The sequence below is a fragment of the Garra rufa genome, chromosome 7 (genome assembly GCF_049309525.1).
Source record: "Garra rufa chromosome 7, GarRuf1.0, whole genome shotgun sequence".
In the NCBI taxonomy this organism is placed as follows: domain Eukaryota; kingdom Metazoa; phylum Chordata; class Actinopteri; order Cypriniformes; family Cyprinidae; genus Garra; species Garra rufa.
The window spans coordinates 51,481,893-51,500,901 of record NC_133367.1 but is presented as its reverse complement, the minus strand read 5'-3'; the positions used below and the strand labels follow the sequence as shown (position 1 = coordinate 51,500,901).

The following is a 19,009-nucleotide window of genomic DNA, read 5'->3' as shown; positions in this document are numbered from 1 at the left end:
TGATTTAGAATATTTAAAAAATGCTTTTGTTTCTGAATATTTAAAAATTATTTTTATTCAGAATATGTAAAGATCCTTTTGAATCGGAATGTGTAAAAATGCCTTTTATTTTGGAATATGCAAGTATGCTCTTACTTCAGAATGTGTAAAAATACCCTTGATTTAGAATATTTAAAATGCTTTTTATCCAGATTGTGTAAAAATGCTTTTGATTTGGAATATGTAAAATGCTTTTAAACAGGAATGTGTAAAATGTCTTTGATTTGGAATATTTTAAATACTTTTGTTTCAGAATGTGTAAATATGGCTTTGATTTGGAATATTTTAAATACTTTTGTTTCAGAATGTGTAAATATGGCTTTGATTTGGAATATGTAAATATGTTCTTAATTCAGAATATGTAAAAATCCTTTTGATTCGGAATGTGTAAAAATGCCTTTTATTTTGGAATATGTAAGTGTGCTCTTAAGTCAGAATGTGTAAAAATGCCTTTGATTTTGGAATATGTAAAATGCTTTTAAACAGGAATGTGTAAAAATGTCTTTGATTTGGAATATTATAAATACTTTTGTTTCAGAATGTGTAAATATGGCTTTGATTTGGAATCTGTAAATATGTTCTTAATTCAAAATGTGTAAAAATGCCTTTGATTTAGAATATTTAAAATGCTTTTGATCCAGATTGTGTAAAAATGCATTTGATTTTGGAACATTTTAAATACTTTTGATTCAGAATGTGTAAAAATGCCTTTTATTTTGGAATATGCAAGTATGCTCTTAATTCAGAATGTGTAAAAATACCTTTGATTTAGAATATTTAAAATGCTTTTTATCCAGATTGTGTAAAAATGCTTTTGATTTGGAATATGTAAAATGCTTTTAAACAGGAATGTGTAAAATGTCTTTGATTTGGAATATTTTAAATACTTTTGTTTCAGAATGTGTAAATATGGCTTTGATTTGGAATATTTTAAATACTTTTGTTTCAGAATGTGTAAATATGGCTTTGATTTGGAATATGTAAATATGTTCTTAATTCAGAATATGTAAAAATCCTTTTGATTCGGAATGTGTAAAAATGCCTTTTATTTTGGAATATGTAAGTGTGCTCTTAAGTCAGAATGTGTAAAAATGCCTTTGATTTTGGAATATGTAAAATGCTTTTAAACAGGAATGTGTAAAAATGTCTTTGATTTGGAATATTTTAAATACTTTTGATTCAGAATTTGTAAATATGGCTTTGATTTGGAATCTGTAAATATGTTCTTAAATTCAAAATGTGTAAAAATGCCTTTGATTTAGAATATTTAAAATGCTTTTGATCCAGATTGTGTAAAAATGCATTTGATTTTGGAATATTTTAAATACTTTTGATTCGGAATGTGTAAAAATGCCTTTTATTTTGGAATATGCAAGTATGCTCTTAATTCAGAATGTGTAAAAACACCTTTGATTTAGAATATTTAAAATGCTTTTTATCCAGATTGTGTAAAAATGCTTTTGATTTGGAATATTTCAAATGCTTCTGATTCAGAATGTGTACAAATCCCTTTGACACGGAATATGCCGAAATTTTGATTGTAATGTATCATTATTATTCAGTATGTGACATTATTTTGATCCTGGATTAAAAAAACGCAACAAAAAGTATTAATTGTAACATGCCGAAAATGAATTGGAATGTTTTTAAATGGCAATACTTCAATGTTTTCAATTTGAAACACAAAATGAACTGATTTGTAAAGTGCCAAAATTATTTTTGGAAAGAGCTGCTGCTGCTGGATTGCCATGTAAATCGCTGTGAAGTTTGCTAAAATTAGTGATTTGGACCGTGCCAATGATGATGCCCAAACGCGCGGTCTGAGTCAAGCCTGGAGACACGGAGTCCTGATTCACCGAGAGGTTCATTCATTTTGCAGCAGGGCAGAGCAGATGGCAGCAAGGCAGCGCGGAGGCTCTTTTATAATATCAAAAAAGCACTGACTTCGATAGTACAGTCAAAACATTCTACACATGTTCTGCGTGGATGAACCGGATACTGGAGCGAAGTCAAACCAGCACACAGCCTGACGACCGACGGGAACTTCTTCTAATGGAAATATAACAACATTATTCACTCTCGAAAGCCTTGCACTTACATTTGCTGGCAGACAGATAACTTAATAGTACTTCTCACTGCGAGGGATTAAAGGTATTTTACTCGGACTGCATTTTGCGCGATAAGCAAAATGAAGGTGAAATCTAGAGATGAGAGTTTCAATACTTCTGGAGAATGTGACGGATCCAATGACCTGCTGACAGGTAAGTGCACTTAATGCGACACGACTGACACCAATCATTATCGCAATTTATAGACGCATTGTAGGCTATTTTAGTATAGGCTACTCTCAGATAAAACTGGCTGCTCTTGTTTGCGGAATAAATATGTTCGCTAAACTCTTGCTGACAAACAGTTTAGTTTAGGTTTTCACTTTGCAAAATTACTTTAACCAGACATATTTTCCAATGTCTAACCAATTCTGACAGAATATGTATTCATGCTATTTTAGAAACGCTACGCTTCTCGATGTTTGGTTATATTTTGAATATTTACTATATTTACCACATTATTTCTGCATAGTGAAAACCTGACAGGATTTGGATTGATATAATCTCTTCGGCATCGATTGTTTATTGACTATGATAAATGGTTTAACGTAATGGTAATTTAACTGAATTATTTCAGTTTTAAAGAAAATAACATAATAGCTACGATACACGGCTGTATTAAACTCTACCTCAAGCTATTTTAAAAAGCATTTAGTTAAATATTTTATGTCCTAATTTTATGTTTTATGGCTAATACCGCGGTTAATAAACACATTTCTGACATTGACAAAAATACCAACACAGTTCATATTTTGATTGTTTTGCTATGTAGTCTGCCTTAGTACTAACGTTAACTAAACTGCTAACCAGCTAACTTACCAAGTAAACAAATTGGCATGCTATTTAGCTAACTAACATCCTGGATATCCTTTCTATTCATATTTAGATTTGCTAGCCATTTCTGCAGCCGCTAAACTAACTAGTTAACCAACTTAGGCTACTAAATATTTACATTTCTAATTCTCTACTAGTTTCTACTAATTTCCCGACAAGTGAAGGTCTGCAATAAATCACTTGAGTCTTTCATTCGTTTCACGCTAATCGTATCTCACATCTTGTCATAACAAAGGCTTTATAATATTGCTTGAATAATTAATGAAGTTTCATTTTATAGTCAGGCGTGCTCTTTGTCAGTGTCACATCTGTACCGTTGCCTTTGGTCAAACTAACCTACAGTAGGCTATAAAAACATGTTATAATTGAGACATTACAAAAAGTACCATCATAAAGTAAATATAGTGCTTTCTGTATCTCGCTGAGCTACTGCAAGTTCTGTTTCTGAATTCGTTTACAGCTTCATTATCTTTTTTTAGGATCTTAATCACCTTTCTGCCCTTTTTAAGGATTCAGATCAGATAACCACTTTTGTTGTTGCGTCCATCTTGGTTTGGCCCTTCATGCCTGTCAATACTCTCAGATTAGAGGCCAAATGAGAGACTGAAATGTCTTTCCAACTTTTCATCCAAACGACAATCTGAGGGATTGTTTTAAAATCGATTACTGCTGAAAAACACCTGGACGAACGGGCCAAAATCACTCCTGAACTGTGTGAGAAGCTATTTAAAGCAGAAAAGTGTAATGTCGGCGCCTCTAGCGGCCCGCAATGGAATTGCGAAAATAATGAAATTGGAAAACATTGGGAAAAGCTTTTTCAAGTAGCACGGTTCTATTTGTAGCAATAGCCAACAATACATTGTATGGGTTAAAATGATCAATTTTTCTTTTATGCCAAAAATCATCAGGATATTAAGTAAAGATCATGTCTCAAGAAGACTTAATTTTTGATTAGTAATATGCATTGCTAGGAACTTCATTTGGACAACTTTAAAGGTGATTTCCTCAATATTTCGATTTTTTTGCACCCTCAGGTTCTAGATTTTTAAATAGTTGTATCTCTGCCTATAATATCCTAACGAACCAGACATCAATGGAAAGTTTTTAGAAGATGTATAAATCTCAATTTCAAAAAAATTACCCTAATGACTGGTTTTGTGAAAAAAACCAAAACCAGTCATAAAATTAAGATTTGTACTTCATCACAAAGCTGATGTATGGTTGTTAGGATAGGATAAGATAATATTTGACCGAGATAAAAGTTTTTAAAAAAATAATCTGAGGGTGAAAAAAAATCAAAATATTGAGAAAATCACCTTTAAAGTTGTCCAAATGAAATGCTTAGCAATGCATTTTTCTAATCAAAAATTAAGTTTTGATATATTTATGGTACGAAATGTATTAAATATCTTCATGGAACATGATCTTTACTTAATACTCTAATGATTTTTGAAATAAAAGAAAAACATGTTCTACATAACCTAAAAATAACTTACAGAGAGCGTTCTCTAATGGTTATTTTTAGTTTTTTTGCAACCATAAAATAATGTTCTCAGAACATTGCCTGGTGGTTTTTAAAACAACCTAAAATAACTTACAGAGAACATTCTCTAATGGTTATTTTTAGGTTATTTTCTTGCAACCATAAAATAACGTTCTCAGAATGTTGCATGGTGGTTGTTATTAAAATAACTTAAAAAGAACATTCCCTGATGGTTATTTTTAAGTTTTTTTTGCAACCATAAAATAACGTTCCCAGAACGTTGCAGGGTGGTTGTTTTTAAAATAACCTAAAAATAACATTTTCTAATGGTTATTTTTCGGTTATTTTCTTGTAACCATAAAATAACATTCCCAGAACATTGCCTGATGGTTTTTTAAATAACCTAAAAATAACTTACAGAGAACATTCTCTAATGGTTATTTTTAGGTTATTTTCTTGCAACCATAAAATAACGTTTCCAGAACGTTACATGGTGGTTGTTATTTAAAAAAAAACTTAAAGAGAACATTCCCTGATGGTTATTTTAAAGTTTTTTTGCAACCATAAAATAACGTTCTCAGAACTTTGCCTGGTGGTTTTTAAAATAACCTAAAATAACTTACAGAGAACATTCTCTAATGGTTATTTTTAGGTTATTTTCTTGCAACCATAAAATAACGTTCTCAGAATGTTGCATGGTGGTTGTTATTAAAATAACTTAAAAAGAACATTCCCTGATGGTTATTTTTAAGTTTTTTTTGCAACCATAAAATAACGTTCCCAGAACGTTGCAGGGTGGTTGTTTTTATAATAACCTAAAAATAACATTTTCTAATGGTTATTTTTCGGTTATTTTCTTGTAACCATAAAATAACATTCCCAGAACATTGCCTGATGGTTTTTAAAATAACCTAAAAATAACTTAGAGAACATTCTCTAATGGTTATTTTTAGGTTATTTTCTTGCAACCATAAAATAACGTTTCCAGAATGTTACATGGTGGTTGTTATTAAAAAAAAACTTAAAGAGAACATTCCCTGATGGTTATTTTAAAGTTTTTTTGCAACCATAAAATAACGTTCTTAGAACATTGCCTGATGGTTTTTAAAATAACTTAAAAATAACTTACATAGAGCGTTCTCTAATGGTTATTTTTAGGTTTTTTTTGCAACCATAAAATAACGTTCTCAGAACTTTGCCTGGTGGTTTTTAAAATAACCTAAAATAACTTACAGAGAACATTCTCTAATGGTTATTTTTAGGTTATTTTCTTGCAACCATAAAATAACGTTCCCAGAACGTTACATGGTGGTTGTTATTAAAAAAAACTTAAAGAGAACATTCCCTGATGGTTATTTTAAAGGTTTTTTGCAACCATAAAATAACATTCCCAGAACGTTGCAGGGTGGTTGTTTTTAAAATAACCTAAAAACAACATACAGAGAACATTCTCTAATGGTTATTTTTAGGTTATTTTTTTGCAAACACAAAATAACATTTCCAGAACGTTTCATGGTGGTTGTTATTAAAAACACTATTCCCTGATGGTTATTTTACTTTTTTTTTTCAACCATAAAATAACGTTCCCAGAACATTACCTGATGGTTTTTAAAATAACCTAAGAATAACTTTCTCTAATGGTTATTTTTTCTAATGGTACATATATTTAATATTTAGCTGCCTTTTAGACATATTTTTATAGGATGGTAAATGAAAATGTGTTTTTTAACATGAAAGCTAGTTTACAGCAATACTTTGCACAGTTTTTTTTTTTTTTCATATGTTAATGTTCATATAGCCTACTGTATGTGGGCTCAATGTTTGTGTTCCTGCAGATGTGCGCCAGTATTTTCAATGGGCTGTATGCACCTGTGCGCATGCGCTGTGCGTTTAACCTAGTGTTGGTTTTGTTGGTTTTTCCACGCTAGTATGAATAAGCTCTGGAGGAACAGGTGTTTGAAATAATTCACCAGAATGAAGTCTCGTGAATCGGCTGATGATAGATATGTAAATAAAGCTCAGTACCAAATGCAATGATCACACTCGATGAAACTGATTTAAGGTCTGTGCCGAATATAATTTCAGTCACTTTATTTTTGTCTCTGGCTTTTAGTTTAATGGTTTATTCATCACATTCGCATTGATTTCAGAGTTTGTTTCAATGGGCAACTTTTTATAGGGATAATTGTCCGTGTTTGAGCATTGACTGTTTGTGGGGATTTTTTAGTGAACGTTTTTGCGGGTTAGGTCAATAGGTGGCGACAAATTACTGTGTTTATCAGTCATGAATTATCTATTCAAAACAATGATCAGGAACTATTACAGGAAAATTGTCTTTACGAGCGCTTAAGCTATTCACTCAATTAATTCACTATTGACTCATTCAGAAACTGAATTGTATGTGACACTCGATTGATTCAGCTTTTCATCTGTTGGTCTGAAAATTAAAAGCACACTCTTGTTTGTGAGACATTGCTTTTACTTTACCTCTGGATTACTTTACATTCCGCTGGTGAAATGCAGTGATTTCAAGACTTTTTCAAGGAAATTTAACGTGTGGGACGAATCGCTCTTAACGGATTGATTGAAACTTCACTAGACACTCAGGAAGTAACCTGAGTGAGCATTGCTTCCTAGCAAACAGAATGTTCGCCTAATGTTAGTTTTTGGTTCCCGTTTGGTTATTTTTTTGGGAGCCAAATAATAATGTTAGGGGAACATTCTTTTTAGGTTATATTTTTCTTGTAACCATAAAATAACGTTTTCAGAACATTTCCTGATAGTTTTTAAAATAACCTAAAAAAAATAATTTTTAGGTTATTATTTTTTAACCATAAAATAATGTTCACAGAACATTGCAGGGTGGTTGTTATGAAAATAACCTATAGAGAATGTTCCTTGATGGTTATTTTTTTATTTATTTTTTATTTGCAACCATAAAATGACATTCCCATAACGTTGCATGGTGGTTGTTATTAAAATAATCTATAGAGAATGTTCCCTGATGTTATTGTTAAGTTTTTTGTTTTTTTTTTGCAACCATAAAATAACATTCCCAGAACATTGCCTGATGGATTTTAAAATAACCTAAAAATAACTTACAGAGAACATTCTCTAATGGTTATTTTTAAGTTATTTTCTTGCAACCATAAAATAACGTTTCCAGAATGTTGCATGGTGGTTGTTATTAAAATAATCTATAGAGAACATCCCCTGATGGTAATTTGTTAGTTTTTTTTTTTTTTTTTTTTTTTTTTGCAACCATATAATAACGTTCTCAGAGTTGTTTTTAAAATAACCTATAGAGAACGTTCCCTGATGGTTATTTTTTTAAGTTTTTTTTTTGCAACCATAAAATAACGTTTCCAGAATGTTGCATGGTGGTTGTTATTAAAATAATCTATAGAGAACATCCCCTGATGGTAATTTGTTAGTTTTTTTTTTTTTTTTTTTTTTTGCAACCATATAATAACGTTCTCAGAGTTGTTTTTAAAATAACCTATAGAGAACGTTCCCTGATGGTTATTTTTTTAAGTTTTTTTTTTGCAACCATAAAATAACGTTCCCAGAATATTGCCTGATGGTTTTTAAAATAACCTAAAAATAACTTACAGAGAATGTTCTCTAATGGTTATTTTTAGTTTTTTTTTTGCAAGCATAAAATAACGTTTCCAGAATATTGCCTGATGGTTTTTAAAATAACCTAAAAATAACTTACAGAGAATGTTCTCTAATGGTTATTTTTAGGTTATTTTTGCAACTATAAAATAACGTTTCCAGAACATTGCCTGATGGTTTTTAAAATAACCTAAAAATAACTTACAGAGAACATTCTCTAATGGTTATTTTTAGTTTTTTTTTTTTTTTTGCAAGCATAAAATAACGTTCCCAGAATATTGCCTGATGGTTTTTAAAATAACCTAAAAATAACTTACAGAGAATGTTCTCTAATGGTTATTTTTAGGTTATTTTTGCAACTATAAAATAACGTTTCCAGAACATTGCCTGATGGTTTTTAAAATAACCTAAAAATAACTTACAGAGAACATTCTCTAATGGTTATTTTTAGTTTTTTTTTTTTTTTTGCAAGCATAAAATAACGTTCCCAGAATATTGCCTGATGGTTTTTAAAATAACCTAAAAATAACTTACAGAGAATGTTCTCTAATGGTTATTTTTAGGTTATTTTTGCAACTATAAAATAACGTTTCCAGAACATTGCCTGATGGTTTTTAAAATAACCTAAAAATAACTTACAGAGAACATTCTCTAATGGTTATTTTTAGTTTTTTTTTTTTTTTTGCAAGCATAAAATAACGTTCCCAGAATATTGCCTGATGGTTTTTAAAATAACCTAAAAATAACTTACAGAGAATGTTCTCTAATGGTTATTTTTAGTTTTTTTTTTGCAAGCATAAAATAACGTTTCCAGAATATTGCCTGATGGTTTTTAAAATAACCTAAAAATAACTTACAGAGAATGTTCTCTAATGGTTATTTTTAGGTTATTTTTGCAACTATAAAATAACGTTTCCAGAACATTGCCTGATGGTTTTTAAAATAACCTAAAAATAACTTACAGAGAACATTCTCTAATGGTTATTTTTAGTTTTTTTTTTTTTTTTGCAAGCATAAAATAACGTTCCCAGAATATTGCCTGATGGTTTTTAAAATAACCTAAAAATAACTTACAGAGAACATTCTCTAATGGTTATTTTTAGTTTTTTTTTTTTTTTTTTTTTTTGCAAGCATAAAATAACGTTCCCAGAATATTGCCTGATGGTTTTTAAAATAACCTAAAAATAGCTTACAGAGAACATTCTCTAATGATTATTTTTAGTTTTTTTTTTTTTTTTGCAAGCATAAAATAACGTTCCCAGAATATTGCCTGGTGGTTTTTAAAATAATCTAAAAAAACTTACAGAGAATGTTCTCTAATGGTTATTTTTAGGTTATTTTTGCATCTGTAAAATAACGTTTCCAGAACATTGCCTGATGGATTTTAAAATAACCTAAAAATAACTTACAGAGAACATTCTCTAATGGTTATTTTTAAGTTATTTTCTTGCAACCATAAAATAACGTTTCCAGAACGTTGCATGGTGGTTGTTATTAAAATAATCTATAGAGAACATCCCCTGATGGTAATTTGTTAGTTTTTTTTTTTTTTTTTTTGCAACCATATAATAACGTTCCCAGAATGTTGCAGGGCAGTTGTTTTTAAAATAACCTATAGAGAACGTTCCCTGATGGTTATTTTTTTATTTTATTTTTTGCAACCATAAAATAACGTTCCCAGAATATTGCCTGATGGTTTTTAAAATAACCTAAAAATAACTTACAGAGAATGTTCTCTAATGGTTATTTTTAGGTTATTTTTGCAACTATAAAATAACGTTTCCAGAACATTGCCTGATGGTTTTTAAAATAACCTAAAAATAACTTACAGAGAACATTCTCTAATGGTTATTTTTTTTTTTTTTTTTTTTGCAAGCATAAAATAACGTTTCCAGAACGTTGCAGGGTGGTTGTTTTTAAAGTAACCTAAAAATAACTTACAGAGAATGTTCTCTAATGGTTATTTTTTATTTTTTTTTGCAACTATAAAATAATGTTTCCAGAACATTGCCTGATGGTTTTTAAAATAACCTAAAAATAACTTACAGAGAACATTCTCTAATGGTTATTTTTAGTTTTTTTTGCAACCATAAAAAACGTTCCCAGAACATTGCCTGATGGTTTTTAAAATAACCTAAAATAACTTGCAGAGAACGTTCTCTAATGGTTATTTTTATTTATTTATTTATTTATTTATTTATTTTTTGCAACTGTAAAATAACGTTCCCAGAAAATTTTTAAAATAAACTAAAAATAACTTATACAGAGAACATTTTCTAATGGTTATTTTGAGGTTATTTTATTGCAACCACAATTTAACGTTGCAGGGTGTTTTTTTTTTAATAAATAACCTAAAAATAACGTTCCCTAACGGTTATTTTTAGGTTATTTTTTGCAACCATATAATAATGCTTCCAGAATGTTGCAGAGAGGTGGTTTTCATCATATTTTATAAACCATACTTAGTGTTAAAGTCGTTTTTATTTGGTGCTGAAGAAATGTAAAATCTGGGTAGCTCGTAATAGACAGATTTAATCATAGGGCCTATTTAACCAGATGTACAATACATTAAAACAAGATATGTTTTTTATAACACTGATTAGGAGTCCATACAGATCATTTCCATGCCACTTATACTATACTGGGTTGTGATGGTGCTGGATGATTACTGGCATGAACATTCTGGGAACGTTAGATTAACGTTCTGGGAACATTCTACAAAGGCAAAAACGAATGTTCTGGGAATGTTAAGAAAACTTTCCTGGCTAACCAAAACAAATCATAAAAACTAACGTTCTGGGAACCAAATGGGGAACCAAAAATCGTTAGATGTGAATACGACTTTATACTAATGTTATTGGCAATTTGTCCCAACTGTATGAGCTTTTCATTTTGATACAAATGCCATGTCCAGTAAACTCAAAAGGGTCAATGAAAAGTGTGTGCTCATATTATTTTATTTTAAAAATACAATTCTCCAAATTCAGTGAACCGATTCATTTTTGAATCAAAGCCAGAGCCGCAAACTGGGCCAACTGACTGTGACGGACCGCCGCTGTGTGTCCTTGTAATAGAATTTAAATGATTTACAAAGCACTTAAGCATAGCTAAGCAGTTTCCCAATGTTTGTGTGTGTGTGTGTGTGTGTGTGTGTGTGTGTGTGTGTGTGTGTGTGTGTGTGTGTGTGTGTGTGTGTGTGTGTGTGTGTGTGTGTGTGTGTGTGTGTGTTTGTAGGTAACCCTCCCTCAGGCCAGAGCAAAAAGAACATGAAACAGCGCTTCCTCAAACTCCTGCCCTGCTGTCATGGGGACTCCACACCAACTGTCAGGCAAAGCAAGTGACCGACGTTCTGCTGCTTTTCTTTTTGCATATATCTCTAAAATTAATTCAGTATTGTTTTTAGTTTTTTAATTATGTTTTCATCTGTCATTTAGACAGTATAGAAGAGGATTTTGAGCTTGCCACTGTGTGCTACAGACCAGATAGTCTGGAAAAAATTATGGAACGGACCAAGTTCACCAAAGCAGAGCTACAAGTCCTCTATAGAAGTTTCAAAAATGTAAGAAATGCTTCCCTTGATGACTTTTCTAAGCTCCCTACAGGTGTGATCTATTAATGGACTCAACAATAAGTTTATGTATTTATATTTATATATAAATGTCAGTCTTCTTCTCTACAAAAAAGGGTTACTGTACTGTGGGCGTATAACACGCATTAATCACTCAAATTGATTTATTGTTAATTAATATATATTAAATTCTGACATATTTTTTAATATGTTTTTGTTTATATTTTATGTGCCGTAGGAATGTCCCACTGGATTAGTAAATGAAGATGCTTTTAAGTTAATCTACTCTCACTTTTTTCCTCATGGAGGTGAGTGAATTAATGTCTGAAGGCAATTAAAGCAGTTCATTTGTTCCTACCTTTTAATTAATTGAATTTAAAAGAGGCCTTTATAAATCCCTCTGTGTTTCTCAAATTAAGTTTGATTTTTCACATTCCCAGACTCTAGCACATATGCTCATTTCCTGTTTGAGGCTTTTGACAGACGCAAAAACGGAGCAGTTAGTTTTGAGGTCAGTTTGCTGTTCATGTACTTAATATGAATAAAAGTAATTCACATATCATATACTTAAACCATTCGAAAGTATATAGTAATATACAATAACTATGTCAAATGTGTAAAGTGTCTTACAGTTAATGTATTTTATGCTATATTTTTATTATTAGGGGTTCAAACGCGTAACGCTGAAACCTTATTGTAGTTGTTAGAATGGTCACGGATCAGCGATCTCCAAGTAAAACTGATCATGCAGACCAAACCGTAAGTCGTAGAGACTTGAAACTTGGAGGGATGGTAGTACTCACACTGCCATCAATGTCACCAAAGCTCGCCCCAATTGGCCTGACGGGGGCGCTATAGCAATCAAAAGTATGAAATCGCTCATAACTCCTAAACTGTAAATCGCAGGCTCTTTTTTGCAAAACCTACTTTTGCCAACTAGTCCTAGTTTTTTCGCTAAATCGGAACCAAACCAGTACAGAAATATTCTCTGGAGAGTGAATATCAGTAATCACCCAAAAAAGTCAAACGTTTGACTCGCCATCACAAAGGGATGCCAAAACGTTTGAAAGGGGCAGGGCCACTTTTAGTAAAATGCTTATAACTCCTGAACGGAATAAGATATCTTCGACAAACTCAGAACACTTACGTAAGCTCTCAATCTGAGGTTGCAGGAAAAAAATTGTGGAGCTTGGCCACTTGGTGGCGCTATATAAGGGAAAAACATAAAAATGGCTATACCTATGCAACCATTTGTCCTATCAACGTGAAAAACTTGCTCTAAAGTGCCACAAGTGTCTATAAGGATATTTGCGTATCTCAAAAAAAAAAAAAAGGCTGCTATTGACCGATGAAGTTTGAGCACCTATTAGACAGGGTTAACAGGTGCCAAACAAAATGAAAATTGATGGGCCTGTTTGACTCACAGCCCCAAAGGTCTGTGAGAAATTTGGGGGGCGATATCGCTTTTTTCAAGGGCATAAACAATTGTACATTGCACAGTTTTTCACGCATACATGCAATATTCGTATCATATGACAGAACTCCTCATTCCGGACAACTTTGCCTCTAGAACCGCTGCTGTCAATCAGATAGTTTGTTAAATAATTGAGAAGATGTCGAAAACCTACTTTTGCGAACTAGTCCTAGGTTTTACCCTCAATCTGGAAAAAAAAAACACTGCAGTACAATTCTCTGGACTCTCTAGGTCAATAATTATCAAACAAATGTTGAAATTTACCCATTGGGAAGCTATAACGGGGTCGTTTAGAAAAGGGGCCTGTCCGAATTTACCCCAAACCCTATAAAGCCGACAGGAAAACTCAAAACTTCACAAAACCCGATGAGCACATGCGACAGGTGATTCAACAAGCATGCAAAGTTATAAGGAGATCAGGTCACAGGGGGGTGTTATAATTTTTTTCAAGGGCGTAAACTATTGTAGTTTTCACGGTTTTTCACACATACACACGATATTCATATCATATGACAGAACTCCTCATTCTGGACAACTTTGCCTCTAGAACCACTTTTGTCAATCAAATCGTTTGTTAAATAATTCAGAAGATGGAAATAAACTACTTTTGCGAACAAGCCATAGGTTTTCATTTAATCTAAAAAAAAAAAAAACACTGCAGTATAATTCTCTGGACTCTCTAGGTCAATAATTTACCTTTTGGGAAGCTATAACAGGGTCTTTTAGAAAAGGGGCCTCTCTGAATTTACCCCAAACCCTGTAAAGCCTACAGGAAAACTCAAAACTTCACAAAACCTGCTGAGCACATGCAAGAGGTGATTCTAAGCAAGCATGCAAAGTTGTAAGGAGATCAGGCCATGGGGGGCATTATCACTTTTTTCAAGGGCATAAACGATTTGCAAGGTTTTTCACACATGCATGCAATATTCATATCGTATGAAAACCCTATGAAGCCTAAGGAAAAATTCAAAACTTCACAAAACCTAAGCACATGCGACAGGTGATTCTAAACAAGCATGCAAAGTTTTGAGGAGATCAGACCACAGCTGGTGCTATAACAGTCATAAATGTTTCAAAACATAATATTTGTATGGTAAATGACCTGTATTTTCAAAAAAGGCTTGCTACATAATGTCTTTTTTCATATGTGCTTAAATGCCTTAAAGCGTTTGAACCCTGGTAATGGCTGTTGCCAGCTGTATTTACTTTTTTTTTTTTTTTTTCACAGATCAGAAGACAAATGAGTAGATGATTTGCTGTTATCATCATGTTGCATATTAAATCGTACTTTCTTTTACACTTACTAGTCTCTTGTTTCTCACTGGCTTCAGGATTTTGTGGTTGGCCTGTCAATCATTTTGCGTGGTACTGTCACTGATAGACTTTGCTGGGCCTTTAGTTTGTACGATCTTAATAAAGATGGCTGCATCACGAAAGAGGTAGAGTATAGACAAATTACAATTGTGTATTTTAGTGTTTATTCTGCATAAACTGGGTATTAATGTGAATCTATTACTGTATGCATTGATTTATCCTGTCTGTTTTAGGAGATGAATGATATTATGAAGTCTATTTACGATATGATGGGGAATTATACGTATCCCTCTATGAAGGACAGCGCACCTAGAGAACATGTTGAAACTTTCTTCCAGGTACCTTCAAAAAACTCTGATTTCTGAAGGATCGTGTGACACTGAAGACTGCAGTAATGATGCTGAAAATGTAGCTTTGCGTCACAGGAGTAAATTACATTTTACGACAATTTCAAATGGAGAACAGCTATTTTAAATAGCAAAAATGTTTCACAATATTACTGTATTTTTGATCAAATAAATGCATGGGGAGTTGAAGAAAAAACCTACAACATAAACTAATATTTTTTCTAATTATTCTTACTATTAAACTTTTAATGCTTGGTACAGTAAGTCTCAAAATATGCATTTATTGATCGTTTATCTGTTTGCACACAGAAAATGGATCGCAACAATGATGGTGTCGTCACAATGGAGGAGTTCCTGGAGTCGTGTCAAAAGGTACAAAGACAACTTTTTTATGCTTTTGGTACTTTTACCAACTGTACATGACCTTTGATGATATTTAAAGGGATAGTTAACCGTTTTGCTGAAAATGTTCTCACTCTCAGCTCATCCAAGATGTAGATGAGTTTGTTTCTTCATCAGATTTAGAGAAATGTAGCATTGCATCACTTGCTCACCAATGGAAGTGAATGGGTGCCGTCAGAATGAGAGTCCAAACAGCTGATAAAAACACCACAATAATCCACAAGTAATCCACAACACTCCAGTCCACCAGTTTACATCTTGAGAAGCCAAAAGCTGCGTGTTTGTAAGAAAAACAAATCATTAAGATGTTTTAGCTTTGAACTTGGCTTTTTTCCCCATAATCCAAAACATAATTCCTCCAGTGAAAAAGTCATCTTGTCTGAGAAATCAGAAGAGAAATATGCACAGATCAAGCACCGTTTACAAGCAAACAGCTGTAAACAAACACTATAATGTTTTTATCAGCTGTTTTGACGGCACCCATTCACTGCAGTGGATCAAATGCTGAGCAAGTGATGCATTGCCACATTTTTTCCATTTTTGAATTAACTTTTAACCATTTTACCAATTCTTTTCACTCAGGACGAGGCCATCATGGAGTCCATGCAGATGTTGGATCATGTAATTTAGCTCTGCATGTTGATCTTTCCAAAAAGCAACAGTGTTTGATCTGTTGTGGCGTCTGCTTGGTGACTTCCTCCATCTCGCAGCTACAAAACAGACTGACAGCGAACACCTGAACAGGTGCAACGTGAGCATGCCTTGTTATTTCACACCCTGCGGATGAAACCATGTCTTTGAAGATCAGCTGTTATATCCCACATTGTTTTTTCTTTTAATATAATGTGAAGAGATATTTTAAGCCAGTTCAACAAAAATGCTCTGTAAAGTTTGATTCTTTCAGTTTTAAATTTGTTCATCAGTTATATATTTTTAAATACACTATTAACACCTATTATGTTGCCTAAGGAATGCAATGTATGGAAATCCTATATATACAATGTACAAAAAAATATTAATTTATTTACATTTGTTGTAACACACTACTTAAAAAAAAACATATATATGCACAACAATTTACAATCAATATCTCTAATAGGAAACGTTTGGCGGAATTTGACATAACGAACTATGCAAAAGGTTTTTGGTTTGGTTAAAAATTATTAAATAACATCTACCATCGAATTTTAAGTAGATGATGCATATTACATGTGGGCTATGTCAGCCTTTTCAAGTTTATTATTTAATTTTTGGATTTTTTTAATGTTAAATAAATTCATGATTGCTATGCACAAAAGTGTTGATTGAATTTCTAGAAATTGATTTGATTCAATCTATAGACTTTGAATAAATTTATAAAAAGATTATTGTCTCATATCAAGTAGTATATTCATTATTATTTTGTCATCGCAAGTAGCTTAATATAGAAAATATTCGGTGTTAACACTGTTTTAGAAAAAAAATGAAAAGACTATTATTTAAATTTAAATAAAATCATAATTATTTAAATTTGTTTTTCATAAATTATGAGTTTAAAACGCCAAGCTTTGTTCGGTCTACTGCTTTAGACGTCTTCACAGCTGTTCCCAGATCTGTATATCTCTGAAACATTTGAATAGACCAATCAGCGCTCAGCAAACCCGCCTGGCTCAGTAGCCCCTCCCACTTTTCCTACACGGTCCAATCATGATTAAGCAGCGGTTAACGCCTCGGCAGCGGTGGATTCAAACGGAAGATGAAAGATGGCCGCGGAGAAAGACAACGATGTAAATAAACGCGACAGAAGGTAACGAATATTTCTTTTCAATATTGTAAGTCAAACACATATAGTCTGAAAGTACAGAAAAATATTTGTACTTTTAAATAACCACAAAGACGCTGTTGGGTGGAAGCAGAGGGGTAGAAAAATCGTGGTTGCTTTGAATGGGCATAGACACAGTAACTTACCATGGTAATACGTTGTATTCATAATAAAATGTCAATTCATTGGTGAAGTAAATCTTTTAATCTTTTTAAAACGTGGTAAATATCACAGTACTGTAGTTACACCTTCTGTACTTTTCAGTACCATCAAATTAAAAGTGAATCCAAGTGACAGTAGGCTACTTAACGTTAAATGTATTCAACGCGTTTTACCATGGTAATACTCGGTAAAGAAATGCTAACAACAGAAGAGCAATTATAGAGGACAACAGTTCATTTTCATGTGATTGCAGTCGTTATGGAGTCTTTCATGTTTTAAATGCATAATAATACATAATTATTTCTGTTCTGTTCTTGCTCAGAAGCAATTTTACAGTCTTTCAAAGCAATTTTTCTTCATTCAAGGCGTCCATCACTGTCTTCTTTGGATGAAATAACAAATTATATGTTCGTTTACAGTTTGTGACCTTCTCTCTGTGTGTGTGTGTGTGCGCGCGCGCGCGCGCGCGTGTGTATTTCGATAAAATTATGAATTTGATGTCTTGAAGACTTATTTCTGCATGCATTTCACGCCACTATTTATTTATTTCATTATATATATATATATATATATATATATATATATATATGTATATATTTAACTTTTTTTTTTTTTTTACAAATCCTTCCAAAATTCTACTGAAAACAAAGCTATTTATTCAAATATTATTAGTGATTATTATTATATATTTTTTTGTATTAAGCTGACAGCTGAATGTATTAAATGAGCATGCAGAAATATGCTAATATTTCGTATATGTAGTCTTATATAGTAATGGTTAATTCAAGGCTTCCATTACTGACTTTGGGTACAATGACAGCTTCTATATTCATTTAAAGTTTATGGCTTTCAAAAAAAAAAAAAAAAAAAAAAAAAGGAAAGGTTTAGTTTAAAGCACACATGCAAAGTTAAATTACAAATTTAGACATATTGAGTTATATATTTTTTTATAGGGCTGGGCGATTTGGCCTAAAATCAAAATCTCGATTAATTGAACATTTTAACTCGATTACGATTAATGAACGATTTTTTTATTTATTAATAAAATTATATTTATATAATATTTATATATTATTTATTATTTTGCCCTCATAGTTCACTGACAAGTTTTGTACAGTAAATATGCTCACATATTACAAGTGAGAGATTTTTGAATGAAGGGTACATTAGTTGATTTTAAAATAATTGAAGGAAACACACACTATCTACTATCTTTGATTATTTATTGAACATCAGTGTTGAACAACTGAAATTAAAGCACACATTGCTTAAAACGAAAAGGCACATTTTTCTTAAATTAGTGAAAATAAATAACTTGCACTTTTGGAAACAAAATAAATTATTTTCAATGTTTTTCATATTAAAAGTAGAAAATAAGCACCATCTCTTCTAAATAAAATTACTCTTGTATATCCTGTAAATACTTTTTACTGTATAATACTGTTTAAGCTCTCCATCGACATGTCACGTGACTCCACAGGTGGTAGTGTTTTTAAAGGGAAAGTAATTGAAATAATTGACCTCGAAAATTTGATCGATTATAGGTTCTGAATGTCGATTTCGATTACTTTCGATTAATCGCCCAGCCCTATTTTTTTATATTTTTATTAATAAATATTAATGCTTGAGAGTTGCACCACATTTCATTTTATAACCTGAACTGACCTTGGCTTAGTTTATTCAAGTTATCGGACATTTAAGAGATTTATTGACCTTGTCCTTGACTCACATTTCTTATATATAATTTATATATTTATTTTAACCCTCCATGAGTAATTTCATTACATATTTATTTATTAAACTTCAGTAATTGCACTGAATATTTCTAATATCCATAATTTTCAAAGATTTTAAATGAA

The 19,009-nt window shown here is 31.7% G+C and overlaps 1 pseudogene; it reads left to right on the top strand.

Moving 5' to 3' along the window:
- The first annotated feature begins 1,933 nt into the window (after positions 1–1,933).
- On the top strand, positions 1,934–16,467 carry LOC141338573 (A-type potassium channel modulatory protein KCNIP2-like; annotated as a pseudogene).
- Positions 16,468–19,009: the final 2,542 nt, after the last annotated feature.